The following is a 15,146-nucleotide window of genomic DNA, read 5'->3' as shown; positions in this document are numbered from 1 at the left end:
TTTGAATTCCAAAATATCCTAAACTGGCATTGAAAACAAACAAAAATCTATGAGTTCTGTGTTCATTGCTAATGTACATACTGCTCCTAAAAACCAATATTTCATATGTATCTGTCACAAAATCCAGAAAAAACATTAGTACTTGATGCTTCAGTGTCTAAACGACTGCCTAATGCTGAAGGATGAACAAAATTTGTCTTAAGAATTATCATTTCTTTAGAGCATATTATTTCCTTAATTGAAAAGATTTTCAAAATAACATAAATGTTACAAGAAAATTGCTGTGCAAAACCATTTTTGTATGGATTATTTTTTTCTTTTTAATGTTTTCCGCATTGATTATAAAAAATAATGTATACTCATTTTGTAAATTTTGTAAAAATGTATCAAGAAAAAGAAATGAGCTTTTCATAAACCTACCATCTGAGACGATCACTGCAAACATCTTTCTAATATTTCTATATATTTTATAGAGTTGAAATAAATGATTTTTGTACCACTTAAGATTACACCATAAGTGTCTTCTATGTTAGTAAATTTTTTTGTTTTCTTTAATTTTATTTTTATTATAGTATTGACGGTGCTGTAGCAATTTCTGCTGTACAGCAGAGTGGCCCAGTCATTCATATATATATATATATATATATATATATATATATATATATATGCATTCTTTTTCTCATACTATCTTCCATCATGTTATATCCAAAGAGATTGAATATAGTTCCCTGTGCTGTACAGTAGGACTTCACTGCTTATCCATTCTAAATGTAATAGTTTGCATCTACCAACCCCAGACTCCCCATCCATCCCACATCCCATTTCCTCCCCTCTCCCCACTGGCAACCATAAGTGTGTTCTCTATGTCTGTGAGTCTGTTTTTGTTTTGTAAATTGGTTCATTTGTGCCATATTTTAGATTCCACATATAAATTATATCAAGTGTTTTCTTTCTCTTTCTGACTTACTTCACTTAGCATGAGAGTCTCTAGTTGCACTCATGTTCCTGCAAATGACATTATTTCGCTCTTTCTATGGCTGAGTAGTAGTCCATTGTATATATGTACTGTATCTTCTTAATCTATTCATCTTCTATGGACTTTTAGTTTGTTTCTGTGTCTTGGCTCTTGTGAATAGTGCTGCAGTGAACATATGGGTACATGTATATTTTGGAATTGTAGGTTCATCCAGATATATGCCCAGAAGTGGGATTGCTGGATCATATGGTAGTTCCATATTTAGTTTTCTGAGGAACCTCCATACTGTTTTCCACAGTGATTATACCAATATACATTTCCACCAACAGTAGAGAGGGTTCCCTTTTCTCCACACCCTCTCTAGCATTTGTTATTTGTACACTTTTTAATGATGGCCATTCTGACTGGAGTGAGGTGGTACCTTATTTTAGTTTTGATTTTCATTTCTCTAATACTTAGTGATGTTGAACATTTCTTCATGTGCCCACTGGTCATCTGAATGTCTTCTTTGGAGAAATGTCTATTTAGGTCTTCTGCCCATTTTTCAATTGAGTTGTTTGTTTTTTTGTTGTTGAGTTGTATGACTTGTTTATATATTTTGAGAATCAGGCCCTTGTCAGTTGCATCATTTTCAAAGATTTTCTCCCACTCTGTGGGTTGTCTTTTCATTTTTTTAATGCTTTCCAGTAAAAATATTTTAAAATATAATACTAAATGGCTATGTAATATTCTTTCATCTGGACATTCCATATTTTTAAACATTCCCCTAATGTTGAGCATTTAGTTTGCTTTTAATGTTTCACTGTTATAAATAACACTACGTAAATCTTAATATGTAAATTTCTGTATAATTTTCTCATTCTTTCTCCAAGTAAATTCCTACATGTGGAACTATTGGATTAATAAAAAATATTTTGAAAAACAAGAAAATGAACTGCTGAGGTTTCTAACCTCTTTGGATTTGCTGATAACTCTGACAATCTGATATAAAATTTGCCCTTCTTCCAGAAAATGCTAATAATGATATTGTTTCCTTCACATAAAGATAATATAAAATATTTTAGTATATCTTCCTCAATCATGAAAACACATTGGAATTCTTAAAATAAAACAAAAAGCAAGTTTCAGTGAAATATCTTTATTTCAAATAAAAGTTTAAAATTTATATGACAATACATACAATTTGAATCACCAAGTGACTTTTGATGGCCACAAGTGCTGCAAACTCTGACTCACAAACTTATGTAGAATAATAGATTGAATCACACAGCTTTGCCAGATAAGAGTAAACTTGTGTCAATGGGTCTTAGAATTAATTCTCCAAGATTCTTCCAAATGAAATTATGTCCCAACGTATCATTTGTTCTCAAATGAATAAAGCCATCTTCTGTCAGAATTTGGCTTTATTGATGCTCTCCACTTTACCAAGGTAGCATTCACAAATCAGTACTTCAATGTCACCATCATCTGAGCAGGAACTTTAAAAGAATTTGGTAAAGTTTTTAGGTATGACCAAATTTCTACCTGTAGAAAAATCGACCATGTTTTGGCAGTCTTGGCTCCACCCAGTAGAAAAGTTTGCCCAAAACTACAAAGTTTATAGAGTTGTCTGCCTCCAATCCCCTCTTCCAGAATAGCAAGCTTGGAAAAAGCAAAACAAAACAAAACAAATCAACAATAGCAACAAAAATACTTTTATATTTTTTCCATAGCAACCATAGTGGTGACTGCAGGTCTTTGAGTGAAGAGATTTTTCTTAACTCTATGGCCAAAAACCTTCAAATAAGCCAAACCATCATTCTGTAAGTAAGCTATAAGTTAATCAATCAAGCACTTTAGAACTTGTTTTTTGGAAAGCCTGCAAAATCCTATGTAGTCAAAAATTTCTAATTCTGTTCATCTTTCTTCCCAAAGCCTCTTGAAAAAAGGTGATTGCATGTTCAGGCTTTCAGAAAGTTCACAAATTCTACATCACAGGTCCACAAATAAAAAAGGACATAAGGTATAAGTCTCCTGGTGCCAATCTATACGTGTACCACAAAGACACCAGTTGGGGCTTGACTGTAACAGTGTTTACAGTAGTCTCCCCTTATCTGCAGGGGATACATTCTAAGACTTCCAATGGTTTCCTGAAACTGAAGATAGTGTGAAGTATATGTGCGTATGAATACAAGAGGTATATGTGTGTGTGTATATATATATACACCATGTTTTTTCCTATGTTTACATAAGTATGATGACTTATAATCTTTTAGGCACAGTAAGAATTTCTACTTGCATTCATGTTGCTGCAAACAGCATTATTTTGTTCCCCTTTTTATGGCTGAGTAGTATTCCATTGTATATATGTACCACATCTTGATCCATTCATCTGTCGATGGGTATTTAGGTTGATGCCTTTTCCACCTTAACTAAGCACTTACCTACTGTGGCTGTAACTTTTTCAGTTTGAGGTATGATAGCAAAACTAGCACAGATTTCTTTTTCCTTCTTCACAATTTCATGGAAAGAAAATGTATTCTTACTATAGATCTTAGCAATTTAAAACTTGTGAAATTTTTTTCTGGAATTTTCTGTTTATTATTTTTGGACCTCCGTTGACCTTGGATAATAGAAATTATAAGTAAGAGTGGACTGTAGTAAGAGATTGAGCTTGACATAGAGTGAATGTATCTCTCCAAAATTTGTAAATTGAAATATAATTTCTGATGTGATGTATTAGTAGGCAGAGACTTTTGGAGGTGATTAGGTAATGAAAGCGAGCCCTCATGAATGATATTAGTGCCCTTTTAAAAGAAAACCTAGAGAACTTCTTTGTTCCTTTTGCCATGAGCAGGTATAGCAAGAAGCCCATCTATGAACTGGGAAGTAGGCTCTCACTGGACATCAAGCCTAACCAGACATAGATTCTGCCGATACCTTGATCTTGGACTTTCAGATTCCAGAACTGTGAACTAAATTTCTGCTGTTTATGAGCCACCCAGTCTATGGTATTTTGGAAAACCAGATGTACGGTCAAGCACTGCAGATACTGTATAAAAGAATGCCAAGATTTGTTCACTCTATTGAAGTTTTGCTGGGCAAATAACCTATTTTAAAGACATCAACACATTTGAGTTTCTAAGAGGGACTCATGGGAATTGCACTGTGGCTCAGCGGGTTAAGGACCTGACGTAGTTGCTTTGAGGATGTGGGTTCAATCCCTGGCTTCACTGAGTGGGTTAAGGATCCAGCATTGCTGCAAGCTATAGAGTAGATAGCAGATGCGGCCGGGATCCAGTGTTGCTGTGGCTATGGTATAGGCCAGCAGTTGCAGCTCCAATTAGACCCCTAGCCCAGGGAAATTTCATATGCCTCAGGTGTGGCCCTAAAAAGAAAACAAAATAAATAAATAAATAAATAAAAAATAAATAAATAAATAATAAAACGGGCATGTAAGAACAGGAATTCTTTTTTTTCCAACAAGAGGCCTCCAGCAAGAGGCCTTTATTACTGAGGCAAAGCACTATGCAGAAACACCAACACAAAGAGACCCATTTCCTGATATATTCAACTGTGGCTGTGATGTTTTCAGAGTGATATGGTAAGATGGAAGTGACTGCCACGCAGCATAAATATGTGCACCGCCTCATGTGAGGGACTCCTTATAGACCCAGCTTGGTTCTTTTCCAATGTCTTTTATTTGAGTTGTACCTGATTTTATTACCAGTTTACCTTCAAATCCATTGGGGAATGGGACAATTTTGCTTTTGCTTCTTGGCCAGGAATTGCTGGATCCTGAAAGTCTTATGAGAAGACATGGCAAGGCGCTAATTGAACCACACGTAGGAGGGAGAGAAGAGAAGAGAGCCAAACAGGAATTTTTTTACGGCATTAGCATGCATGTATGTAACGTATAAATGCTAGATGCAGTTTGTACCGAGAGAAATGAGTAACCCTATCCAGTTCCAGCTCTTGTTGGAGGCAAATGTTTTTGCTGCCTCTTAATGTCTCATTTCAAAATATTTGAAGAAAAAAAATCATCAATTATGGAGTCAATGGGCTGACAGAAACACTGCCCATATTTTCTTTGGTTTCTCTAAGTCAGAATCCAGTTCAGCCTTTTCCAGAGTACATGGCTTCACCAAATCCCTCAAAGTATATGTGGCTTCTTTTCACTGGCAACATGACAAGCAATCCTATAGGAAAATAGTAGAAAGGTTTTTGTGTTAAGGCAGATTTAAGTCTTGGTTATTTCCTTGTCTTTTCAAATTGAGCTTTCTTTTTAAAAGTCTACACTGTTGGCTTCCTGTTTATATCAACAAAATCTTTAGGGCATAGGAAGTGTTATGGTTTTGTGTCACATTATATTCAATAATGAAAGTGAAATGAAAATACTACCTTAAGTATTTTAATACATTATTTTAAATCTGTGTGTGTTTTCCAACTTAGGCTTGGGCAGATATAAACAACATGTCCTTTATTATGAATTATGTTTTCTTTAATTTAAATCAACATTAAATTGTATGAAAATCAGAGCAGTATAATATTACCTGATGTGACATTTCATTCCACCCCATGGTTAATAACATAACATGATTTGGATAATTTTTTTTTTTCTTTTTAGGGCCACACCTGTGGCATATGGAGGTTCCCAGGCTAGGGGTCCAATTGGAGCTACAGCTGCCAGCCTACACCACAGCCACAGCAACAGAGGATCCAAGCTGTGTCTGTTACCTACACCACAGCTCAAGGCAATGCCAGATTCCCCAACCCACTGAGCGAGACCAGGGATCAAACCCACATCCTCGTGGATACTACTTGGATTCGTTTCCGCTGCATCACGACGGAAACTCCCAGGATAAAATATTTCAACACAACTTTCAAAATGTTGGGGAAAATAAATTCACTCATCTATAGACACATCTATAGGCACACATATATATTTCATACCTCATCATACCTAATAACATTATTTGAGTACATTTTTCACATAATTTCTAAATTAATGAGAAAACACTGAAGATTTACATATATTTATGTACACATTATGTATATGTTTGCGTGCACACACATATAATTTTACCCTGTTAACAAATAATAGTAACTGCTATACAGTTTAATAGCTCCTATAAGCATGACTATATAATAGAGATAACAGAATATGAGTGTTTATAATGAGGACCTAGACTTATTACCTCAACCGGAGTTATATTCAGTAAACTCTACCAATTCAGAGGATGAGTAATCCTTCTATATATATTTCCCATCAAAAATAAAGTAATTTTCAAAATGTACAGATTTCTTCCCTCAATTTCCTTTGGCGAGAACTCTGTCACCTGAGAAGTGTCACAGTTTTTTTTATTCTATCAAGTACAGCAATGAAAGAGAATCAGTGCATACTTAGATATTGTTGTGCTCTCTCACTTTGGATGTTTTCTTACTTAAGCTAGCTTCGTTGTAAACAAAAGCAATCATCCATGATTATAATAGCTAGCTACATTTTCCTTAATACCTAACTAGAGAAATAAGTCTAGATATCATAATGTGGTAATAATAGGGATCATATACTTATGGTGCTCATTTAGCATACCATGCCACCTATATTAACCAGAATATAATAGGCTGTTATAGCATTAACAAACAACCATATCTTAGTGGCCTAACACAGAAAATACTTAGTTCTCATTCCCACAAAATCCAGTGTATGTTGAGGCAGCTCTCCAGAGCAGTTTTTCTCCATGTGGTAGAGATTCCTATAATAATTAGACTAGACGCCTGCAATAATTTGAACCGTTTTAACAGAAGTTTCCGCAATTGCCAAAGAAGTGAAAGCTGAGTAATTGTGCAGTGTTACAAGTGTTTCAGTCCATAAGTAACACATATCATGTCTGCACCGCCCTTTGACCAGAAATAGGAACATGACCCCACCTACCTGTGAGGAATCTGAGAAGTATGGTTTTATAGTTACTCAGAGGAGAACAAAACTGGATATTGGTGAGTAGTAATAATGTTTGCTACACCATTCTAGACTCCTTTAGAATGAAGCAATACCTTAAGTATTCAAAAATGTGGGGAGAAAATCAAGGACACTGTAGTGATCTTTGGGATCCTAGTTAAGGACCTTTGATTTACTTTCTAAAAGTTATAAATCCAACTTTCACTCAACTGATTCCAGTAAGAAGCAGAATCATTTAATGGATTTAACATAAATTTTGTGTTCAACTCTCAAGTTCCCCATTTACTAACTCTGAGTGTGTGTTCTTGGGCAAATGATTTGGTATCTTTAATCCTTGATTTTCTAATTCTTTGAAGGAAGATAATAATGCCAAACTTCCATGGTAAATTTAAAGAGTAAATGAGATATTATGGAAAAGGAACTAGTACTGTCTCTGGCACACACAAGACTCTTAATAAATACTATTTCCTTTTTCTATTTCCTCTTCCCTCTTCCTTCTTCCCTCACCTTTCTAAATATTAGCACTTTCCAGGGAAAAGAAAGAACTTTTGTGGTTATAAGTTTGAACTCTTGAAAATACAAAGCTTGCATCTTAGTTGTCACTCACTAGTGTATAGTATTGGGAAAATTACTTTAATCTCCTGACGTTCAACATCCTCATCTGTAAAACAATGTTTAATATAGTACCGTCTTCATGGGATTATTAGAAGGATGAAATTATATACTTTGCGTAGAACATTTAAAAAATTTCTCAATAAATGTTGGCAATTATCATTATTATCATCATTATCAACAGTGCAGTGTGTTTGCAGATTCATGTCAGAAGTTTGGCCTCTTAACCCAAGCTTTGGATAATGCATTAATAACTAGTTATTCAAATTATAATCCATGGACAGCAGAATTGGCACATTTTAGCAGCTTGTTATAAATGCAGACCATGCTTCAGAGTTACAGAATCAGAATCTATAATTTAAAGAGATTCCACGTGATTTATATACACATTGAAGTTTGAGAAGCACTGTCCTACTATATGAGGTGGTTGAGTGTTTTCATGTGAGTACGTATTATCAGAGTGGTGACAAATAGGACGTCCAAGAAGATAGCACAGTGTTTTGAAAAGGGCATTGGATTGGGAGTCAGAAAATCAACGTTTAAATTTGAACCCTTCCACTGACAAGCTAATTGACCTTATACAAATAATTTATTTCAGCCCTTTTCCTCATTTACAAAATGAAAGACTTAAATTCTACCTACGGCTCTTTAACGAGGAAGACACATCAGAATTAATAGAGGGAAGTATTCCAAAATGTCTGACAAACCTGGGACTTGATTCTAATTCATTATATCTGGAGGCAGCTGCCTTTGTATGGCAGTCTCTGGAGGTGGGAGGAATAATAAACTGGAGAGGGGATATCTGTAAGATCACCTCAGAAAGAAGCAGAGGGTGGGAACCTGGAAGCCCACATGTATCATGCAACAGACAAAATACCACAAATAGGGCAGGCTGGAGAGCTATTAAGCTTAGTAATCTTGTAGGAATAAAAGAAATTATGTGGAGGAAGCACTTAGCATAGGGCCTCACACAAAACAGACTTTCGGTGACTTTTCCTTCTCTTTCTTATTTTCCTCCTTGAGGAATTTTCCCATTCATTTCAGAGGGATCTAACTGATTTGTAAAAGGCACACTGGAGTTCCCGTCGTGGCGCAGTGGTTAAGGAATCAGACTAGGAACCAGGAGGTTGCGGATTCGGTCCCTGCCCTTGCTCAGTGGGATAACGATCCGGCGTTGCCGTGAGCTGTGGTGTAGGTTGCAGACACGGCTCGGATCCTGCGTTGCTTTGGCTCTGGCATAGGCTGGTGGCTACAGCTCCAATTCGACCCCTAGCCTGGGAACCTCCATATGACGTGGGAGCGGCCCAAGAAATAGCAAAAAGACAAAAAGACAAAAAAAAAAAAAAAAAACAAACAAAAAAAACCAAAAGGCACACTCTAACTCTTTTACGGGCAACAAACTGAATATTCCTAAGAACAAACAAAAGCACCTAGTAAGTAATTTTGGTGAGTAAAATAGAACAAATAGTCAAATTATACAGTGTTTTGCTTTATTAAGCAATAAAGTTTTGATGTCATAATACTAAGACTTCAGACCCACCATATCATTTGAAGAGCCCAGTGTGAAATGAGTATGTGGGACTCTCTCAATCGAAAAGTATTAAGAATCTCAAAGCAGTGGACACAGAGCATTAAACCAAGTGTAGGTCCCTTCTGCACGTGGGCCCTTTGAGAATGCGCAGATCATATGCCCTGCAAGAATAAAGGAATCCTGGACTTGAAGTCAGAAGGCCTAGAAAATATGCTAAGATAGGCAACTTCCTTTGCCAGTTGATATGAATCCATCACTTTATTTCTTAGGGCCTTAATTTCCACACCTGTAAGAGCAGCTGTGATACTCTATGACTATATGGCACATGTTGGAATTTCCTAAAAAATACATTGCTTAATTTTTCATTCCATTGAATAAATTTTTAAATAACATTGGGTCCATGAAACCAATTAATTGAGGGTTTTGTTTCCCCCTTGACCTATCTTTAATGTAATGTGTGCTACTCACCATGGTAGCAAGGCAATACAGGGCTAATATAAGTAATAATTTCCAATATCTGAGTGCAAAGAGTACAGATTTTCAGGTGATAGGGCTTATTGACAGTAGCCATCCAATCAGTTGCAGGTGCCAGTACTCCACTGGGAGAAGGGTAAATAAAGATTTGCATGGAAAAACAGTGGAGATAGGAGTTTCTATTGTGGCTCAGTGGGTTATGAACACAGCTAGCATCCATGAGGATGCAGGTTCAATCCCTGGCCTCGCTCAGTGGGTTAAGGATCTGGCGTTGCTGTGGCTGTGGCGTAGGCCAGCAGCTGCAGCTCTGATCCAATCCCTACCTAGCTTGGGAACTTCCATATGCCGCAGGTGCTGCCATCAAACAAAACAAAACAAAAAAACCCAGTGGAGATAAACACCAAAGTATGGTATTAATATGCATGCATTATTTGGACTCATCTCGATTACCTGAAATATTTAGTCTTACCAATAGCTTTGTTCCCATTATATTCAGTTTGCTATAGAGTAAAACTGTTTCAAAAACACAAGACTGTATGAATGTTTATCCTCCTTCTCGTTATCAAAGACCTTCACTAGACAGACTAATCAAAGTGGAGAATTTGGAAAAGCACCAGTGAGACACAAACTTAGCATGTGAGACCAAGATTAAATCAAAATTACTAGAAGGGAGACATGAAAGAAATAAATTAATCCATACCCCTTACAAGGGATAAAAAAAAAAAAATTGAGCAAAAAGCTTGATTGAAAAAAAAAAATCTCCAAGTCAAAAAGACTATTTGAACAAAAGCAGCACTTGAACAGATGAAACAGAATACCCCAGGCAGAACAGAAATGGTATCCACTGGAAAGCTAATGTTCCCCAAAGAAGGAAACTCCCCAGAAATTCAGAACAAAGATAAAGGCATAAAGAATCAAAGTGCACATTAAGAATATTCAATTCTACTAAGTGAACAAAGTGCTTGATTCATAAACAAGCACAGTAAGGAAGCTCTCTATCAAGTATTGTGTTCGTCTGAATATGTAGGCAATGAGTCCAAAGGGGCATGCAAGGCCATGCATAGATCAACACCTTGCTCTGATGTCATCTTCACAGTTCATGGCATGGGACTGTATTGTAAATGAAACGGTGTCCATAGGGGTTGTTTGTGTCCCACCTCACCCCCAAATTCATATATTAAAGCCCTGATTCCTAATGTGATAGTATTGGGAGGTGGGGGCTTTGGAGGTAATTAGGTTTAAAGGAGACCATGAGGGTGGAGCCTCCATGATGTGATTGTAAGACTATAGACCTCTCTCTGTCTTTGCCTTGTGAGGACACAGAAAACTAGAAGAGGGCTCTCACCAGACACCCATTACTGATGGTTGATTTCTCAGCCTCCAGAACTATGAGAAATAACTGTTGGTGGTTTAACCCACCAATCTGTGGTATTTATTATAGCTGCCTAAGTTGATGAGGACGAGGATTATTTTCAGACTCTCAGAGATAACATCCACTCCCCAACCCCTGAAATAAAAAGACATTAAGATAGATCTAACTTAAGCTGTTTTGTATGGTTTTTAAAAGTTTTGTTGAACAGGATTGCTTTTTTATTTGCTTCAATTTATCAAATATTTACTGAGCATCTAGTATCTGCCAGGTTCTGCACTAGGTATTGAGGATAGAGAGATAAATAAGGCAGGGCCCATATCTTAAAGTACCTTAATATTCAGTAGAGGAGACTGTAAGAGACAAGGTGTTATTAACACATGGTACAGATAGAAAGGTATTGGTAATACCAGTGACAGAAGTATGAATCTTGGCCCTCAACTAAGTTTGTCAGAAGAAGTCTCCTTATACTGTCAGCAGTTTATGAGCCTTTTGGCCTCTTGGCCACATATTCTTTCTTTTTCCCTCCCATAATATCACCTTTACTGGGTAAAGAGATTGCCTATGTGGACAGGATGTAAATAAAACAAAACAAACCTCTCCAAAACAATTTGGTACTCCAGATAGGGAAACTAAAGCAATCCTACTGCCCCCAATTAATGATCATCACTGGACAAGATTGATGTCAAGTAACATTGCAAAGCTAGAGAGGCTTCCTTCAGCTCATTCTCACTCTTCTTTTCAGAATCCACCATTCTAGACCCTCAGTGCCAACTTGTGCCTCTCTGGACCCAGGCCCTCCCTAAAAGCAGCCTTTGACTTCTTATCCTGCTCCTTTTCAAAACTGACAATTTATTGGAGACCATAATAATAACAATTAGTGCTACAGTTTATTAAGCATTTAATGTCAAACTCCATGATTGACACTTCATTATACTATCTCATTTAATTTTCACAATCCTGGGAAAATATTTTATTCTTTATTTTATGATTAAGGAAACTAAGGTTTGGTGAAGTTAATTCAGCTGATACTCCATTGCTTCTAAGTGGAAGAACAGGATTCCAACCCAGATCTATCTAACTTTAAAATCCTATCCTTAACTCTAAGTGATGCTGAGTTTATAAACAAATTCTTGTCATTGTGTTGATGATTAAGAGTAAAAGAAATTGTTATTTTCTTCCCAATGTATTTGTATTTCAAAAGACAAGATTGGAGAATGCACACCGTTCATCCCAAAGGAATGATTCTAATGTTGGGATTGCTAGCACTAAAAAAGAATGGGTAGGCACTATTTTTAGGCACATTGGACTTTTGGCTGTACTTCTAAAATTGCATTGGGTATGTAGGCACTTTTTCTACTTGTGTAGAGGCTGATGTCCAGGTCTTTAACCTGTCACATCTTTTAACTACAACATCTGGTGGTTTTTTAGTTCATTCATTCATTCACTTTAGTCATCCATTTAAGAAATATTAAGAGGCATGCACTGGGTGAGGCACTAGAAATGCTTCGGTGGGAATTTCCATCTTGGATCAGTGGAAATGAATCCAACTAGTATCCATGAGGATGCGGGTTCGATTCCTGGCCTTGCTCTGTGGGTCAGGGATCTGGCATTGCTGTGAGCTGTGGTGTAGGTCGAAGACATGGCTCAGATCCCTGTGTTGCTGTGTCTGTGGTGTAGACTGGCAGCTACAGCTCCGATTAGACCCCTAGCCTGGGAACTTCCATGTGCCACAGGTATGGCCCTAAAAAAAAAGAAAAGAAAAAGAAATGCTACAGTGAATGAGACCCATATTGCACTTGCATATTGTTGTAGAATAATTAGACATGATGAATTTCTTAGTATAAATATTACTTAGATCATATAGCAATAGCTTTTCTGTCCACATATATATTACAGGCAGATATTATTATTATTAGCCTAGTTGTAAAATAATTTAAATCACTCTGGAGACATATTTAGTTTTCATATGAAGAAGAAATTATTTGTTTAAATCCACAAGAAAGTGTCAACTTAAAAAAATGCACAACCTGAAAGTTGAGAATTAAGTTTTATTTGGGGTGAAATTAGGTCTTAAACCTTGGAGACAGTATCTCAGGTAGCCCTGAGAAACCTCTCCGAGGGGGCAAGGGAGGAGCTAGGATACATAGGAGTTTTTGCAACAAAGGGCAGGGAGCAGGAACAAAAGAGGCCTGGGCTCACTGAAATCATTCCTTTGATATGCACCTCCACTATCCCGACCAATATCCTGAGTTTTCACAGCCTGAAGGACTCAAGGCTCTCACCCTTGGAGGTGACTGCATTTGCAGATGACTGTGACATTCTTTATCCTTAATTACAGACCAGGTATTTCAGATAGCTCTGAAATACCACCCAAAGAGGCAAGGGGGGATATCAGGATATGATAAAGGTGAGGGAGTTGTGTGCAGCCATGCACACATTTTACGAATGTTTGTTGCTGCTCTCCTGAAGGTTGCTCCTAGTCCCAAGGAGTAGACATTACCATAAAGGATTTTAGTGTTTTTATAGATATGAGGAGATGCAAGAATTGGGCACCAAAAATTCCCCCCCAAAATATCTGAATATCTGAAGACCTGTACTTCCAGTTTTCCTAGAGCGCAGAGTGCTTCACTCCTGATTTTTCACCCTGAGCTCTGCTCAAGGGGTGCTGGTAGTCAGCGGCTGCAGTGGCTCATGATTTAATCCATGTAGAGGCTGATGGCAAGTGCCAAACTTCAGTTCATGAAAGTATTGTGAATTAGAAAGCATTCATCTGTGGTGAATTACTTTATGAGTGAGGAACTTTGGAGAATGTTCTCATCAGTATGGTTTATCAGGTTCTGTGAATTTGGAAAGGAAATTAACTAAATTATGTTAGAAAAATAAGGGCACTACTTCCCCACTTCTTGATAAACTCTCTAATATACATCTCTTTCTTTAAAGATGAGCAAAGGGACAGGTATTTTCTAAATCACTCAGCATTTAAACAGATTCAAAGATATTAAATGTTAAAGCAAGGATATTGTTGAATGCAGAGCTTACACTAACAAATCTGTCGCAATACATTAAGACTTCTTTGATATATCACATTTAGTAGGTCCCCTTTTCGGTAGACCACTTAACTCTGCCCATTTAACAAGCCATTCTTTGTCTTTTGCTTTTGAAAGTGCACTGACATTTGCCCTTCTTATTTCTGTAAGCAGTGTCATAAAGCTTAATTTCAGTCACAAGTTTCAGCAGCTCAGAAAATGTGTACTCTTCCATTCCTCTGTGATGAAAAGAAATATATCTACCCCCCCAGCAGGTAAAGGGTTAATGAGGTAAAGATTTGGTGTTCATGATTATGAGTGGTTTCTGTAGTTAATCAAGTTGTCTTTTTAAAAAGTGTTTTTTGGCTATATATTGCAAATATAATTGATGTTGATATAAAGCATATTTTTTAATTTCTTTTAATTTTAGATAAAATCTTATCTTTGATTAATTAGCATTAACAAAATTCAAGTGCATCTAACTCATTTAATCATAATTCATTTTTGTTTCAAGCATAATGACATTTTTTGCTTGATTTAAATATTCTGAATGGATCATTCTTTCATCAGTGATCATTATCTTTCATAGCATTTGTTTTTCTTTTTCAAGACAAATGGAAAAATGTATTTAAGGAATAAACAAATTGAAATTAAAGTTGAATATTCTTTGTATTAGTTTCCTATGGCTGCTGTAACAAATTACTACAAACTTGGTAACTTAAAACCACACACATTTTTTTCTCTTACAGTTTGGGAGGCTAGAATTGTGAAAACAGTTTTCCCTGGGCCTAAATGAAGGTGTTGGCAGACCCATCCATGCTCCCTCCAGAGGCTCTAGGGGAAATTCCATTCCTTGCTTTTTCCAGATTCTGGTAGCTATCCACATTCCTTGGCTTGTGGTCACATCACTCCAATCTCTCCCTCTGTAGTCATACTACCTTCTCTTCTGCCTCCTGTTTATGAGGATACATGTGATTACATTTAAAATCTACCCAGATAATCCAAGATAGTCTTCTCGCCTCAAGATTCTTAATTTAGGCACACCTGCAAAGTACTTTTTTGTCATATAAGGCAACATTCAAAGTTTCCAGGGATTAAGACATTGGTATATTGCAGGGGGAGCACTATTTAACCTACCACATGGACCTGAAGCACATATAGGACAAGGTATGACTTCTGTGGGCCATAGGTACTTCTGTTTTTGTGGTCCTTTCCTC

General features: G+C 36.7%; 1 protein-coding gene and 1 pseudogene across 1 annotated transcript in view; one reads left to right on the top strand and one right to left on the bottom strand.

The window, feature by feature from the left end:
- Nucleotides 1-15,146, top strand: part of TENM1 (teneurin transmembrane protein 1) — a 908,801-nt gene that overhangs the window by 78,306 nt on the left and 815,349 nt on the right. The window lies entirely within an intron of this gene.
- LOC100521121 (putative ribosomal protein eL39-like 5 pseudogene) lies at nt 4,621-4,776 on the bottom strand (annotated as a pseudogene).

Source organism: Sus scrofa, chromosome X (genome assembly GCF_054392235.1).
Source record: "Sus scrofa isolate SSC_HxYL_T2T_F1_AM1 chromosome X, Sscrofa_HxYL_maternal_Yorkshire_Landrace_v2.0, whole genome shotgun sequence".
NCBI classification, from domain to species: Eukaryota; Metazoa; Chordata; class Mammalia; order Artiodactyla; family Suidae; genus Sus; species Sus scrofa.
Note: the sequence above shows the minus strand (reverse complement) of the source record. Positions and strands in the feature narration are given on the sequence as shown.